Source organism: Myotis myotis, unplaced genomic scaffold (genome assembly GCF_014108235.1).
Source record: "Myotis myotis isolate mMyoMyo1 unplaced genomic scaffold, mMyoMyo1.p scaffold_m19_p_1, whole genome shotgun sequence".
Classification (NCBI taxonomy): Eukaryota; Metazoa; Chordata; class Mammalia; order Chiroptera; family Vespertilionidae; genus Myotis; species Myotis myotis.
In genome coordinates this window covers 59,931,148-59,948,574 of record NW_023416313.1, presented here as the reverse complement: position 1 = coordinate 59,948,574, position 17,427 = coordinate 59,931,148, and the positions used below count along the sequence as shown (strand labels likewise).

The window sequence follows — 17,427 nt, the reverse complement described above, 5'->3', positions numbered from 1 at the left end:
GGTGCAATGTAGATAAATAAAGCAGGATCAAGCAAATGTGGAGTGGTGCATAAGGGAGAATATTGCTGTTTGTTATAGTGTCAGAGAAGGCTTCACTGATAAGTAGTATTTGGACAAAATCTTGTATCAGTTTGGATTAGGTTTTCCTGCATATAAATAGACCCCAAACAACATTGGCTTCAACAGGTAGAAATACATCTCTCTCAAATAAACAAAACCTATATGTCAGGCCAGGGCTGGGAATGAGGCTTTATGAGATTACCAGAGACGCAGGATCCTGCAGTTTACAATTCCACACAATTGAAGTGTGGTCCTCCTGGCCCCACGTGTTGCCATCTGCTTTCTGTTAGGGCTACAGGGATGATGTTGCCTCCTTAAACTACACTAGTCATTTTATTTGCTCTGGATTCTACAGTTCATTACTTCACGTCTCACTTTCACTTTGGTCCCAGAAAGATGGTGGCATAGGTAAACTCACATCCACAACCACGTTAAAATTGCAACTAAACTATAGAACAACCATCATTCATAATTGCCTGAAATCTAGATGAACAGAAGTCCTACAACTAAGGACATAAAGAAGAAGCAACATTGAGACTGGTATGAGGGGTGGAGATGCAGAATGTCCCACACCCACATGTAAAATAAAAATCGGAAGGGATATCTCAGCAGCAGAAGTCACCTCTGAGGAACAGGGGCCCCCTCTTAGCCACAATCACCACTGGTTTTTACAGCCAGAAGTTACGGGGACTTCTCTTCCTGGCACTGGCACCCTAGTAGCTGGGTGGGCTGGTGTGGGGCTGGGCCACCATCTTTCTGGGAAGCCCTTATTGTGGTTCTGATTTGCATTTCTCTGATGATTAGTGACACTGAGCATCTTTTCAAGTGTCTATTGGCCATATGTATGTCCTCTTTATTTTTTTTATAAATATATTTTATTGATTTTTTTACAGAGAAGAAGGGAGAGGGATAGAGAGTTAGAAACATCGATGAGAGAGAAACATCGATCAGCTGCCTCCTGCACACTCCCTACTGGGGATGTGCCTGCCACCAAGCTACATGCCCTTGACTGGTATTGAACCCTTGAGTCTGTAGACGGACGCTCTACCCACTGAGCCAAACCAGTTAGGGCTGTATGTCCTCTTTAGAGAAGTGTCCTATTCATGTCCTCTGTCCATTTTTTAATCAAATTGTGTTTTGTGGGGTTTTTTTGTTTGTTTATTTTTTGTGTTTTTTTTTTTTTATAAGTTCTTCATAAATTTTGCCCTTTAACCCCTTATCAGATGTATCATTGTCAAATATGTTCTCCCATTCAGTGGGTTGTCTTTTCATTTTGTTGGTTTCCTTTGCTGTGCAAAAAAGTTTAGTTTGATGTAGTCCCATTTGTTTATTTTTTTTTCTTTTGTTTCCCTTGCCAAAGGAGACATTTCAGAAGAAATATTGCTAAGAGAAATATCAGAGAGTTTACTGTCTGTTTTCTTTTAGGAGTGTTATGGATTTGAGTCTTACATTTAATTCTTTAATCCATTTTGAGTTTATTTTTGTATATGGTATAAGAAGGTTCTCTAATTTCTTTTTTTATATATATGTCCAATTTTGCAAACACCATTTATTGGATAGACTGCTTTTACCTCATTGTATATTCTTGCCTTTTTTGTCATATATTAATTGACCACATAGGCATGGGTTTATTTCTGGGCTCTCTATTCTGTCCCATTTGTTTTTATGCCAGTACCATGCTGTTTAGATCATGACAGCCTTGTAGTATAGTTTGTTATCAGGTAGCCTGATGCCTCCAACTTTGTTCTTAAGACTGCTGTGGCTATCCAGAGTCTTTTGCAGCTCCATATAATTTTTTGGATTATTCTAGTTCTGTGAAAAATACCATTTGATAAGGATTGTGTTGAATCTATAGATTGCTTTGGGTAGTATGGACATTTTAACAGTGTTATTTCTTCTGTCCATGAGCACAATATATGCTTTTATTTATTTGTATCTTCTTTATTTTCTTCAGTGTTTTTGTAATTTTCCAATTACAGATATTTTAATTCCTTGGTTAAATTTATTCCTAGGTATTTAGTTTTTTTATACAATTGTAAATGGTATTTATTTTAGTTTATCTTTCTTACAGTTTATTATTGATTGGCATATAAAAATGCAACTCATTTTTTGATTATTAATTTTGTATATGGCTATTTTGTATCTAGCTACTTTGCTGAAAGATCAGTTCTCAAAGTTTTTTGGTAATCTTTATGGTTCTCTCTATATAGTATTATGTTATTTGCAAATAATGACAGTTTTAATTCTTCCTTTCCAAACTGAATGTCTTTTATTTCTTCTTCTTATCTGATTGCTGTGGTTGGTACTTCTAATACTGTGTAGAGCAAGAGTAGTGAAAATAGACTTATCTTTCTTGTTCCTGATTTAAGGAAAACACTTTCAGTTTTTCCTCTTTGAGTATGATGTTAGCTGTGGGTTTGTCATATATGGCCTTTATTTTTGTTCCTTCTAATCCCACTTTGCTGAGAATTTTATCTTAAGTGGGTGTTGGTTTTTGTCAGATACTATTTCTGTGTCTATTGATATGATTATATGATTTTTATCCTTCATTTTGTTTATGTGGTGTGTCACATTAATTGATTTGCAGATATTGAACCAACCTGGTATCCCAAGAATAAATCCCACTTGATCATGGGTATAATCTTTTTATTGAGGATTTTTCATCTATGTTCATAAGGGATATTGGCCTGTAATTGTATTTTTTTTTATAGTGTCTTTATCTGGATTTGGGTTTAGTATATAATGCTGGCCTTGTAAAAATGAGCTTGAGAGTCGTCCTGCCTCTTGAATGTTTGGAATAGTTTAAGAAGGATAAGTGTTAATTCTTCTTTGAATGTTTGGTAAAATTCACCTGTGAAGCCATTTGGTCCAGGACTTTTATTTTGGGGGAGTTTTTTTATTACTGATTTTATTTTATTAGATGTACTCAGATTTTCTATTTCTTCTTGATTCAGTCTTTGATAATTATATGCTTCTAGTAATTTATACTGTTCTTCCAGATTGTCCAATTGGTTGGAATATAATTTTTCATAGTATTTTCTTATAATCCTTTGTGAATTGGTGTTGTCACTTCTCCTCTTTCATTTCTATTTTATTTATTTTTATTTATTTGGGTTCTCTCTCTTGTTTTCTTAATGTGGCTGGTTAAATCTTTATCATTTTTAAAAAATATGTTTTTGTTGATTTCAGAGAGAGGAAGGGAGAGGGAGAGAGATAGAAATATCAATGATGAGAGAGAATCATTGATCAACTGCCAATTGCACACCTGCTATGGGGTATTGAACCCAAAGCCCAGGCTTAAGCCCTGGATGGGAATCCAGCTGTGACCTCCTGGTTCATGGGTCAACATTCAACCACTGACCCACACTGGCGGGCATAAATCTTTATCAATTTGTTTATCTTTTCAAAGACATAACTGTTGGTTTCATGGATATTTTGTATCTTTTTTGTTTAGGTTCTTTATTTCTGCTCTGGTATTTATTATTTCCTTCCTTCTACTCACTTTGGGGTTTGTTATTTTTTCCTAATTCCTTTAGGTATAAAGTTAAATTGTTTATTTGAGATTTCTCTTGTTTCTTGAAGTAGGCCTTTATTGCTATGAATTTCCCTCTTAGAACTGTTTTGGCTGTGTCCCATAGATTTTTGGGTTGCTTGTGCTTTCATTTTCATTTGTCTCAAAGTATCTTTTGATTTTTTTCCCTCGATTTTGTTAACATTCATTGTTTCATAACATGTTATTTAGCCTCCATGTGTTTGTGTGTTTTTCAGGGTTGGTTTCTTGTGTGTGTGGTAGATTTCTAGTTTCATAGCAATGTGGTTGGAGAAGATACTTGCTATGAATCAGTCTTTATACATTTATTGAGATTTGTTTTGGGTCCTACTGGAAAATATTCCATGTGCACTTGAAAATAATGTATATTCTGTTGCTTTGGGATTATATGCTCTAAAAATAACAAGTGAATTTATCTGGTCTAATGTGTCATTTAAGGCCACTGTTCCCTTCTGGAACTTCTATCTATTGATGATGATGGGGTGTTAAAGTTTCCCACCATGACTGTATTACTATGGACTTCTCCCTTTATGTCTATCAAGCTTTTTGCTCTATATATTTAGGTGTTCCCATGCTAGGTACATAAATGTTTACAAGGGTTATATCCTTTTGTTGGATTGATTTATCATTTTGTAATGTCCTTGTTTGTCTCTTATTATACTCTTAGTTTTAAAGTTTATTTTGTCTGATATGAGTATTGCTATCTCACTTGTGGGGGTTTTTTTTTCGTTCCATTTACATGAAATATTTTTTTCATCCCTTTATTTTCAGTTTGTGTGTGTCTTTTGATCTGAAGTATTTTGTAGATAGCATATAACGGGTCTTGTTTTCTCATCCATTCAGCCACCGTGTTTTTTTAAATATATACTTTTATTGATTTCATAGAGGGAAGGGAGATGGAAACATCAGTGATGAGAGAGAATCATTGATCGGCTGACTCCTGCATGCCCCTACTGGGGATAGAGCCCACAACCCAGGCATGTGCCCGGACCAGGAATTGAACTGTGACATCTGGTCCATAGGTCAATGCTCAATCACCAAGCCACACCAGCTGGCCATCCTGTGTTTTATTTTATTAGAGCATTTAGTCCATTTATATTTAAAGTGATTGTAGGTAGGTATGTAGTTATTTTCATTTAATTGTTAATATTTATGTTCTTTTTCTTAAGTCTGTAGCATTTCTTGTAAAACTGGCTTTTGTTTTTTGTTTGTTTGTTTGTTTGTTTTAATCTGGGTAGCTCTTTATTTCTCCTTCAGTTTTAAATGATAGTCTTACTGGATAGAGTAGTCCTGGCTATAGGTCTTTGCTTTTTATAATTTTGACTATTTCATGCCAATTCCAGTCAAGAAATCAGCTGACAGTCTTTTTTTTTTAATATATTTTTTATTGATTAAGATATTACATATGTGTCCTTGTCCCCACGTTACCCTCTACCCCCCCCCCCCGCTCATGCCCTCACCCCCCCGTTGTCCATGTCCATTGATTAGGCCTATATGCTTGCATATAAGTCCTTTGGTTGAGCTTTCCCCCTTACCCCCACCCTCCCCTACCTTCCCTCCAAGTCCCGACAGTCATCAGCTTATGTTGTTCATTATATTCCACAAATGAGTTAGATCATGTGGTATTTATCCGCTCTCCAGTTCCATCCATGCTGTGGCAAATGGTCAGAGTTCCTTTTTCTTCTTCCTCTTCTTAAAGAATACCTTTCAGCATTTCATATAATCCTGGTTTGGTGGTGATGAACTCCTTTAGCTTTTTCTTATCCGTGAAGCTCTTTATCTGACCTTCTATTCTGAATGATAGCTTTGCTGGATAAAGTAATCTTGGTTGCAGGTTCTTGCTATTCATCACTTTGAATATTTCTTGCCACTCTCTTCTGGCCTGCATGGTTTCTGTTGAGAAATCAGCTGACAGTCGTATGGGTACGCCCTTGTAGGTAACTGACTGTCTTTCTCTTGCTGCTTTTAAGATTCTCTCTTTATCTTTTGCTCTTGGCATTTTAATTATGATGTGTCTTGGTGTGGTCCTCTTTGGATTCCTTTTGTTTGGGGTTCTCTGCGCTTCCTGGACTTGTAAGTTCATTTCTTTCACCAGGTATGGGAAGTTTTCTGTCATTATTTCTTCAAAAAGGTTTTCAATATCTTGCCCTCTCTCTCCTTCTGGTACCCCTATAATTCTGATGTTGGTACGCTTGAAGTTGTCCCAGAGGTTCCTTACACTATCTTCATATTTTTGGAATCTCTTTTCTTTTTTCTTTTTCGGTTGGGTATTTTTTGTTTCTTTGAATTTCAAATCTTTGACTTGATTCTTGGGATCCTCTTGTCTGCTGCTGGATCTCTGTAAATTATTCTTTATTTCAGTCAGTGTATGCTTAATTTCTAGTTGGTCCTTTTTCATGTCCTCCATGGTCTCACTATACTTATTGAGGGATTCATTAAATTTATCGGCGGTTTCCATAAAATTCTTGAAAAACCTTATAAACGTGGCCTTGAACTCTATATCCAATCGTTTGCTTTCCTCCATTTCTGCCATTTGTGACCTGTTTCTTTGTCTCCGCATTTTGGCAGCTTCCCTGTGTTGATAGAGTGGCCCTGCGCGCCAGGTGTCCTGTAGGGCCCAGTAGCTCAGCCTCCCCAGTTACCTGGGGTGGACACTCTTGGTGCACTCTTGGTTGTTGTAGAATCACTGGGAGGAATTGACCTCCAGGCCAATTGGCTGTGAGAATCAGCTGTGTCTAAAGTGGGAGAACTTCTGTGCTGAAGACACCCTTCTGGGGCAAGACTTGCTTCAGTGGGGCTTTGGTGCTCACTGAGTCTGCTCCCTGAGTGTGTCCCTTATGGATCTGAGGAGTTGCAATCTGGATGGTCCCCCTCTGACCACTGGGTACAGTGGCTCCTGGATCTAAGGAGGTGCTAATTCAGCCTCTGCCTGAGGCCACACAGCAGGAGCCACGAAGAGGCTCAGCTGTGAAGCAATGCAAGCCGCTGCGGGGCCTTGGGCCTTCTCTTGGAAGTTCCGGGTCTGCCTGGCTGGGCTGCAGTTAGGTACATTCACATGCAAAAGCCTCTGCCGCAGCCTGGGTGGGGCGGGGTCTCAGGGAATCAAAGGGCGGATCAGGGAGCTATGGCTGATTCTCCGCCCGGAGTCGCGGGTCTCAGTGTCCCGGTAACGGCTGCAAGCACCTCTGAGGGAAAGCCGCCTTCAAGTTCGCCCGCTGCTGGACAGACCAGCTTCTCCCCGTATGAGACCTGGGTCCCCAGAGACTTCCCGGAACCGGAGTTCAGAGCAGTCGGGAGTTTGTGATTCAAAAAGACAGCCGCGTCCTCAGGTGCCACCCCCTTTCCTCGCGCGCGCGAGCCGCCGTACCTCTGCACTTCACCTCCGCAGCGCCTCTGGCTCTCAGCGTGCTTCTCTTTCCTTCTAGTTGTAGAATTTACACTCAGCCAGCCTTTCTGTTGTTCTGGATGATGTTTGCTCAGTCCTTTGCGGTAATTTTCAATTGTTGTGGGAGGCGACAATTTCCCGGTGTTTACCTATGCCGCCATCTTAGTTTCTCCTCCAGCTGACAGTCTTATTAGAACTACTTGTAGGTAACTGTCTTTCTCTGGCTCTTTTTAAGATTCTTGTTTTTTGTCTTTAACCTTTGATATTTTAGTTATGATGTGTTTTGGTGTGGGCCTCTTTGGGTTTATCTCCTTTGGAACTCTCTGTGCTTCCTGGACTTGTATGTCTATATCCTTTACCATGTTAGGAAAGTGTTCAGTCATTATTTCTTCAAATGTTTCTCAATCCTTTGCTCTCTCTCTCTTCTCCTTCTGGCACACTTATGATGCAGATGTTATTACACCTGATTTTGTCCGAGAGGTTCCCTTGAACTAGCCTCAGTTTTTTAATTCTTTTCTTTTTTACTCTAATTGGGTGTTTTCTGCTACCTTGTCTTCAAAATAACTGAATCAGTCCTCTGCTTCATCTAATCTGTTGTTGATTCCTCCTAGTGCATTCTTTTTTAAATTAATTTTTAGAGTGGAAGGAAAGGGTAAAAGAGAGAGAGAGAGAAATAGAGAAACCTATGTGAGAGGGAACATTAGTTGCTGCCTCCTGCATGCCCCCTACTGGGAATTGAACTAGCAATCTTTTGGTTCATGGGATGATGCCCAGCCAACTGAGCCACACTAGCCAAGGCCCTTCTAGTGTATTCTTCATTTCAGTTATTTATTCTACATTTCTGGCTGGTTCTTTTTTATGGCTTCTATGTCCATTTTTATGCTGTTGAAGTTCTCACTAAGTTCCTTGAGCATCCTTTTAACCATTGTGTTGAACTCTATAGCTTGCCTCCATTTTATCTCATTCTTTTTCTAGAGATTTCTTCTGTTCTTTCATTTGGGGTGTGTTTCTCTGTCTCCCCATTTTGGCTGCTTCTGCATTTGTTTCTGAATATTGGGTATGCCTCCTAGTCTTGGTAGGGTGGCCTTCTGTAGTAGGTGTTCTGTAAAGCCCAGTGGTATACCTCCCTGTTCACCTGAGCTGGGTGCTCTGAGAGTGTGCTTTGTATGGATTATGTGTGCCCTTCGTTGTAGTTGAGTCTTGATTGCTTTTGGTATCTTCATAGGTGGAGTTGACCCTCAGGCTGGCTGGCTGTGAGATTGGCCACAACCAGTGTACACGCTGTACAGGGGCTGACCCCAGAAAGCATAATTCACCTCAGCAGCGTCTAGTGCCTGCCTAGACCTTTTTTGTATGTGCTGCTTGTGGAGCTAGTCAGGTCGTGCTCTGTTGAGTCTGAAGCCAGCCACTGGGTGTGTTGGTTCTCTTGCTCTTGGGAGGGGCTCCTGTGCAGGTTGAATATCATACACTGCGGAGAGCAGCCCTGGGCTACCTGGTAATAGCTGCGAAGTGATTCACAGTTGGTATGGTAGCTGTCCGCGCTGGGCCTAGGTGTGTGAGGAAGGGGCCCAGCAGCATACCAATGCTGGCTCCCACCAGTTCCAGGCTTTGGGCAGGTCATCAAGAGCCCCAAGGCACCCTAAGACCCACTTCCACCTGCCTTCTGGTTCAGCCACTAAAATAGCCTCTAGCAATAGGTGAGTTGCATGACTCAGGGTCTCAGGGAGTCACCACCTCTAGGGGCAAGTGGTGTTTGAATAGAGATTCAAACTCATTGTCAGTCTTGGGTTTGAAGCCATTCAACCAAAGTCTCAGGGTACACTGAGTCCAGCCATTAACTGTCTGGGGCCTGTGAACCTTTGCGAGGTTGTGGGGGGTGGGGGTGCGGTGGCAGGGTCTCAGGGAATCTTAAGATTTGGTCGTATGGAGGGAGAGCTAAGCACAGGAACTGTGGTGCCCACACGGAGTGCAGGAAACAGCCTTCACCCTAAACTCAAACAACTCAGTCTCTGTGTGTGTGTGTCTGGCACCCTCCTGAGCTTGCCTGGCATTCCTGGAAAGTTTTTTAAGAAAGACTGCAACAGCCGTAGCTGGTTAGGCTTAATGGATAGAGTGTTGGCCTGCCAAGTGAAGGGTCCCAAATTCTATTCTGCTCAAGGGTACTTGTTTGGGTTGTGGGCTCAATCCCCAGTAGGGGGCGTGCAGGAGGCAGCCGATCAATGATTCTCTCTCATCATTAATGTTTCTATCTCTCCCTCTTCCTTCCTCTCTGAAATCAATAGAAATATATTTAAAAAATAGCTTTAAAAAAAGAAAGAAAGACTGCAACACAGGCTCAAATTGGCCAGCGCCAGCAGAGCCCAGAGCCATTCCAAGGTGGGTAGGGGGGACATCAGAGATGCCAGGGTGGAGCTAGTGCAGCCCCCTGCCCCCCCAGGCTATTGCTGCAGGGCCCACCACAGGAGCAGTGGTGCTGGTTTGGCACGTAGAGAAAATAGCCCTCATCCTAAAGCCACACAATTCAGTTTCTCCCTTGTGTCTCTGGCACCTCCAACGTTGCCTGGAATTCCTCAAGAGTTTTTTAGAAAGACTGCAATGCAGGCCCAGGCTGGTTGGCTCTGGCAGAGTTTAAGCCCAGCCATGTGCAAGTTGGGTAGGGCAGGGCCTCTGAGAGTCATCAGAGTCAGGCTAGTATAGCTCTCGAGGCTAATGTTTTGTGGGGTAGTGCTCAACCCAGGAAAGATGGCTTCCCTGGGTGGCACAGCAGAGGTCAATACAGTGGATATTGGCAGCTGTCCCTCAAGCCGGTTCCCCAAAGCCACAACCTCCCAGCTGCTGTTCCTCTGTTGGAACCCAGGGTGGGTGCCTGAAAGTGAGCTTCTGTGCATTGCCCTTTTAGAGGGTTTCTGGGCTTGCAGCAGCCTTCCTTCTTACCTGGGCAGATAGAATCCCTGCAGATTTCCCAACCAGATATTATGTGGGCTCCTCTTCTTGGCACTGGTCCTCCAAGCTGGGAAACCTGGCATAGGGTTGAAACCCCTTGGTCCTCAGGAGGTGCCTCTGCAGCTGAGCTATCCCCTCTGGATTCTCAACCACCACACGTGGGTGCAGGGCCAGCCAGTTTTGCATCTCTGCCCTCCTACTAGTCTCCATGTGGCTTCTTCCGTATGTCCTTAGTCATAGGACTTCTGTTCAGCTAATCTTCAGGTGGTTTATCCAGGTTGATTGTTCTATAATTTAGTTGTAATTCGGATATGGTCATGGGAGGAGGTGAGTGCAGCTTCCCCCTGCTCCACCGTCTTTGATAAAAAAAAACTACAAAGAAAACTTGTGCAAGCCTTATTTCTAAATTCCTAAACTGCTCAGTGTACACAGTGACTTTTTGCCTGAATTGCTTCCTGAAGTCAGGGACTCAAATGCATTACTGTAAAATAGCAGCTGGAACTGTGTGGACATTAACATAAAAGGCTTCGCCTTACTGCCATGTACAGATTTATCGCTGAACATCTTTTAAAAGGTGAGACTTTGTTGAGCCCACGTCCCAGGACAGATGGCTCTACTTGGGGCCGCATAGTCCTAGTAAATGTCATTTCTTGTACCTGGTCTTGCATTAATAATTCCTTTACTCTTTAGCTTTAGCTGGTTTGGCTCAGTGGATAGAGCATCGGCCTACAGACTGAAGGGTCCCGGGTTTGATTCCAGTCAAGGGCACATGCTCAAGTTGCAGGCTTGATCCCCAGTAGATGGTGAGCGATGATTCTCTCCCATCATTGATGTTTTGATCTCTCTCTCTCTCCCTCTCCCTTCTTTCTAAAATCAATAAAAATGTATTTTTTAAAAATAATAATTCCTATACTATTTAAATTCATATTCTTTCCATTTCTGTACCACAGCTATTTTTCAAACAGACTTACACATTCTGCAACTGAGTATTTAAAAAGTTCTAAAATAAGAGTAATACTTACGCATGGAATTAATGTTTTTTATGTTATCAACTGATAATTTATTAACTTTTCAGTGTTTCTGTGAGGAAGGTAGATGATATCATTTAGTTCTGTCATTCTGTGATTCACTATACAAATATTTAATGGTCGCCTGCTGTTTGCTAGGTGCTGTTCTAGAATTCAGGGCTACAGCAATTAACAAAACAGGTCAAAATCTCTGCTGTGCTGGCATCCACTTTTGTAGAGGACGTGGGAAGGGAAGAGAGGAGGAAAACCAAATGCAAAGGGGCTTGTTAGTTGCTTGGGGCCACACTGTGAACCTGTATTGGTTGGATAGCTTATATTTCAAGATGAAATTTTTTTAAATTGTGAATTTTCTGTCTTTTCACATATGAGTAATTTTTCTAGCAAACTAAGTTAAACTGACTTTATGCTAACATACAGATTCACTCACTTAGATTAAGATGAGGTCTTAATAAGTTATAACTTTAACATTGACCCATTTTTACAAAAAATAATAATAAGAGAAAGAGAAAGGTATATGCAAAAAACAAATTCCCCAAATCATGTTAATAATTTTCTCAGAAAAACAAAACAAAACCTGGTGCATCGATTAGCATTGTGGCTAGCACATAATAGATTGGTCAAATTATTTATTTCAGAAAGGGAGAGGAAGAGAGAGAAAGAAACATCAGTAATGAGAGAGAATCATTGATCAGGATTCGAACCGTGACCTCCTGGTCCATAGGTCCATGCTCAACCACTGAGACACGCTTTCTGGGCCTGAGTTAGAGCGTTGTTTAAAGTTTTAAGCTCGAAAGGCCTACCTTTAAAAAACTATCAGAGCTAAGCCTCTCGTTTTTGGTTCTTTGTTATTTCACCATTTCTTCTTATGAAGATTATGAGTTTAATGAGGATGAAGGAAAGCAAGAGGCTTTGCCCTCTTCCATGCAAATGGCAAGTGGAGGAGAGAGAAGGTCAAGCATATGAGGACGTCTAATGAACTTTATTTAGATAGTCTAAGTGTTAAAAATTTACGTTTCTGCTTTCTTCTTCCTATCACAATCTTTCTTCATCAGGTGAGCCTTGAATATAAATTTTTGCCCAATTCTAACCATCTCTCAAAGTACTTCGATGATGAAAAGAACAGATTTTGTCATTTCAGAATGCAAGCACAGTAACTGACCAGTGCTTAGGGTGACTCCTAAGACCAAAACATTAGTTTGTTATACTTAAGCTTTTAAAACTGTACTAATAATAATAATTTTAAAAATTAGTATTTACTATTCATAATAGCATAGCAAATTACTATAATAAATTTTCCTGCAGTTGATTCATGTGCACATTACTTTTCTGGGAAGAAATGTAATAAGTGGGAAACCCACCTCACCTACACAAAGGAAAGAGAGCCACGAATTACAGATCCCCGGCCAGAAAGCAGTCCCTCCTGCCTCGGATGCACCTGCCATTCCCGTGTTCTAGTGCTGCAGGGCAGACGGCCCCTGCCTGCACCCGTGCATGAGACAGAGGGCCTGCAGCCAAGGCTTCCTGCTGTGCCCTCACGTGACAGGCTCATATGGATAAATATCAAGTCAGGGCACGCTATTTTTTATGACTTTTTTATTTTTAGTCACATTCAGGTGTCGGGGGAAATGAGAGCCTCCTATCACGGCTATATTTTTCAGGTGCTGGATTCTTGGTTCTATTTTTAAAGATGAGGTCATCTTAAAACATTTGTAGTGTTGACCATAACAGAATTTGGGTGTCGGCCTTTGAAATTTATTCGTGTCAGTTTAAAGAATGGGGGTGATCCGAGTTATATTGAAGGAAGATAGCTATCTGTATGCATTTTTATTGCTAGCTGAGCTTAAACTGACTTTACAGTCTCATTAAAAACCTTGTAGACATTTTAATGGCTGAATAATCCATCATATAGAGGTGCCAAAATTACCCAGTGTGATAATTTGGCTATTTAGAATACTTACATTTTTGTCTATTACTAATAAAAGTATGATACACACATTTTCCATACAATTTTCACCTCATATCTGATTTCCCCCCTAAGATTATTTTACTAGAATGGTTTAGCAGACCATAGAGAAATAAATTTAAGGAAAATTTTATTAATGCAAACAAAAAGAGAGAATGCAGAAAATGGGTTGCATTATGGGCTGTAATGTAACTTTTATCCAAAATTGTATTTTCTTCTTGCAATTCTAATACTTAACCTGAAACCAAATATAGAGACTAATGGTAAGCCCAGGTACTGAGGGTTGGTTATTTGGGTTGTAATTGTAATTTCTGCCACTTACTCACTGGGACAAATAACTTGAACTCTTTATCCCTCAGTTTTCTCACCTGTGAAATGGTAATAATAATAGTCCCTGTCTCTTTGGGTTGTTGTGAGAATTAATTATGTAAATCTCTTGAAAACATGCCTAGCACGGAGTAAATTCTCACTAAATGTTTACTTATAACAGCATCTAAGAGAATATTTCCTAATTTTATATTCTCAAAAGTTATTCTTTTGTTTCATTCTTACGGCATCGCTTAACTTCTCGATCAGACTATTCCATACCTGCAAGTACATGCATGGAATGCACTCTTTTAAGATTTCTGGAATTGTTAGTATTTTAGTTGTACACATAAATTACACAGAGAGAGTGTGCCTAGATCTTTATCTCAAATGGCCAGTGCAGAATTCTTCTGAGCAAAATGTTTTTCGTAGGTGGTTTGGGGGCTTTTATAGTTTTCACCCTCAAGTATCAAAGTTACCACGAAGAAATCGCTTAAAATAAGAAGCAAAGTGTGGTGTGAATAAGTGAATATCTCCAGTGGAAAGAGGGAGCTGGCCACCCAGTCAGAATCCTAAACTCGTGGCCATTTTCCTACGGCAGCCACACATTATGAGGTGGCTGCAGGTGGCCTTTCCCAACACACTCACTCTGTTCATCACAGTGAGGCTTTTGGCTATAGTTGGAGTCCCTGCCCATCGGAGCTTGAGCTTAGCTGAACCTCATGATGCACTAGTGACACTCGCCTACGCAAGGCAGGTCTACGTGCCTTGCGTGACCCATTTCTGCTAAAATTAATCTTGGCCCATAACATCTTAACATGCCAATGGCAAGAAAAGGAGGGTGGAACTAAAAGAAAAGTGTAACAAGGGAGGAGTTGCCTCGATACAGGTTTCGTCTTTTCATTTCCTCTAAAGCAGGGTTTTTCAACTTCAGCTCCACTGACATTTTAGACCAAATAACTCCTTTTCCTGGTAGGCTGGCCTGTGCATTGTAGGATGTTTAGTCACATCCCTGGCCTCAGCCCACTGGATTCCAATAGCACACTCCCTCACTCCTGTCATGACGATCAAAAATGTCTACACACAAAATTGGCTGCAAGTGAGAACCACTGCTGAAAGCCACACTGTAATAACAGGTTCCCTGTACCCTGGGGCTTGGCTGACTGGTGTCCTGCTCCTCCTCCTCAGAGAGTTCTGTGATGAAAGGGGCCTTGAGCACCACCTCAGAGTTCGCCGCTAAACGATATACTACCTGAAATGGACACCCAGAAGCATAGAAATAAAACTATCCCCTCTGCCTGCTTTATAAGGCCAAGGCTAAGATCACGCGTTCCTAAAAAGCTCAATTCCAGATACAGTAAAGTAAGTGATCTCTTCCTTTTTCTCAAGGTTAGCACATTTATATTAAAATTAATTGCATCAGAAACACAGCAGGTTTTAAAATCACTTCATTTTCTCTATAGTAATGTCCATAGTGAAAGTGTATCGTCTTCAAGGTACATCTTCAAGAATATTTCATTAGTTACCTTTAAAAATGTACATTCCCTTAAAAATATATGTATAAATTCCACATTTCTAGAAGTCTCAGAGTTTCTGAGCTACTTTTTTCTAACAAATTTCATAAATGCCAATATAAGCTTCATGTGATATTTTCAGGTTCTGTGCACAAGCTCAGTTCTTTGTACTACTGTGATATATATTAATAATGAGTTTATATTGTAAAATTCATGGTTAATGACAATCATCTCTATGTTATTTCTATAGAAATTAAGTTATCAGCTCTAGCCAGTTTGGCTCTGTGGAGAGCGTTGGGCCATGGACTGAAAGGTCCGGGTTCGATTCCAGTCAAAGGTGCATACCAACTAATCAATGTGTCTCTCTCACGTCGATATTTCTCTCTCTCCCTCTCCTTTCCATTATCTCTAAAAATCAATGGAAAAATATCTTTGGGTGAGGATTAACAAAACAACAACAAAAGAAATTACACAGAAATACCCTTAGATTGATGTAAATTGACATAATGCAATCAACTGCATATTACCTTTTTTTACCTTAGAATAGTTTTCCTTTCCCTAGCCTGTTTGGCTCAGTGGATAGATGTCTGCCTGTGGACTGAAGAGTCCCGGGTTCAATTCTGGTCAGGGGCACATACTCTGGTTGTGGGCTCTATCCCCAGTGGGGGAGGGGGAACATGCAGGAGGCAGCCAATCAATGATTCTTTCACATCATCGATGTTTCTATCTCTTTCTCCCCTCTCCCTTCCTCTCTGAAATCAATAAAAATATATTTTTAAAAAAGAATAGTTTTCCTTTACATAAATTGTTGAATTAAATTTAGAACCCAGAAGTTTTCACTGAACCTAAAATGTCAAGTCCTTATTTTAACATGATGAAATGCAGCCAAACAACTGCTGTACTGTTTGTTTTAATATTGAAAAAACAGTCTGGAAGTGAATTTTTTAGCTAACTAGTTTGAAATTGTACTGCTTTTCCAGTGTTTTAATTAATTTTTCATGTCTATTCTTATGAAAAATAATTACGGCAAAAGGAGTCCCTTTATAAACTACATAATAGCATATATTTGTACTTTTCACATTCTCTTGCTGTTTATATGAATATTTATTTTAGAAGTAATTTTGGCAAATATCTCTGCGAATGATATAGTTTATAATTTCTAAAAGAAATGTTCTTGCTTTCCTTGGTTTTCATGAGTTATGAATGCCCTATAGAGCTATGCCACCCGACTATTAATTGGTAATCATCTGATTTGGGCAAATTTTATGTGACAACAATATTAATGAAAACTAGCTTTTATTGCGTATTTGCTTTGTGTTAAATGTAACTCTTTGCTGAATTATTTTTTAAATTTTAGAAAGGGAAGAAGGGAGAAAGGAGAGAAAGAGGCAGGGAGGAAGAAAGAGAGAAACATTGATGTGAGAGAGATACATTAATCGGTTGCCTCCATACGCCCCTGACTGGGATCACACCTGCAACCTAGGTATGTGCCCTGACCTGGAATCAACCCACAATCTTCTGGTGCACGGGTTGGCGCTCCAACCAACTGAGTCACACCGGCCAGGGTGCTAAATTATTTTTATATATTATTTTTATGTAATCCTCCTAGTGATGTGAATTTTATATACTTACATAAATTATCCCCATATTATCCTAGCCTCTTTGCCAGTAAGTGACTTGGGAATATCTTGTAATTGAAATGTGTGTTGTCTGACAATAAGTATTAGTGGGTTCAAAACATTGCTAGACTTTATAGTAAAAATGTTAAAAATAATAACACAGAGAAGAGGAAGGGGGGGATGGAAGAGGAGAAGTAGGAAGAGCATGAGGCTATAATCTCTGTCTCTAGGATCTGGTTGAGGTAAAATAATCTAGAAACATCAGGCAGCATAATTATGAACTAAACTTAAGGTATCAGATGACATGTAATCAAGTGTGGATACTGCTACAGGAATTCGGAGTTGGGAAAGCTGGTTAAGACCTGAGGTAGTTGGAGAAGCTTTTTGGGTGAGTGGATTCTTATCTCGACTTCAAAGGAAGTTAGGGTTTGGTTTGATCTTACACAGTTGATGAGTGGCCAGTGATGAACTGATGACATTGCAGGTGGAAAAACCAGCATAAGAAAAGTTCTAGATCTGAGGAAAAGTTTCCAGTGTAACAAGTAAAGTTGATCCAAGGGTTTGAAATGTTCCTGAAATTCTGACATGATTTATATATATATATATTTTAGGAAAGGTAGTTGTATTCACTCTCTTTACAGTTTAGAGTAAGAGAGCTTGAGGTTGGAGGGAGCATATAACTTCAGATATGAGAAGTCAGTACACCGGGTATTTGGTGCTTGTGTTGCCCATGATTTCAAAAATATAAGAGTGCTAAAAGGGTTGTGTTTTTCTTATTTATTTTCTTAATCAAAAATTATTATATCATAATTTGCTTTACAAAGAGGATTCCAATAGAAATTATTAGCACACTGGTGTGTAGCTTGCTTGTTGATAGTAAATATTTCTAGACACCTTTCTAACATTGGCATTCTATCTTTTATTTTTCTGCCTCTATTTTTTACTTCTTTCACTCCAGGTTGCAGTCTGATATACTCTTAGAATCTTTCATTACATAGAGTGGTTATTCTTAGGACTGTAAGGCCTGAGGAAGATTTGCATCAGAATCCAGGAGAGAGG

At 40.0% G+C, this 17,427-nt stretch overlaps 1 protein-coding gene across 3 annotated transcripts in view; it reads left to right on the top strand.

Annotated features, from left to right (window-relative positions):
• FAM13A (family with sequence similarity 13 member A) overlaps nucleotides 1–17,427 on the top strand; it is a 276,291-nt gene that overhangs the window by 127,931 nt on the left and 130,933 nt on the right. The window lies entirely within an intron of this gene.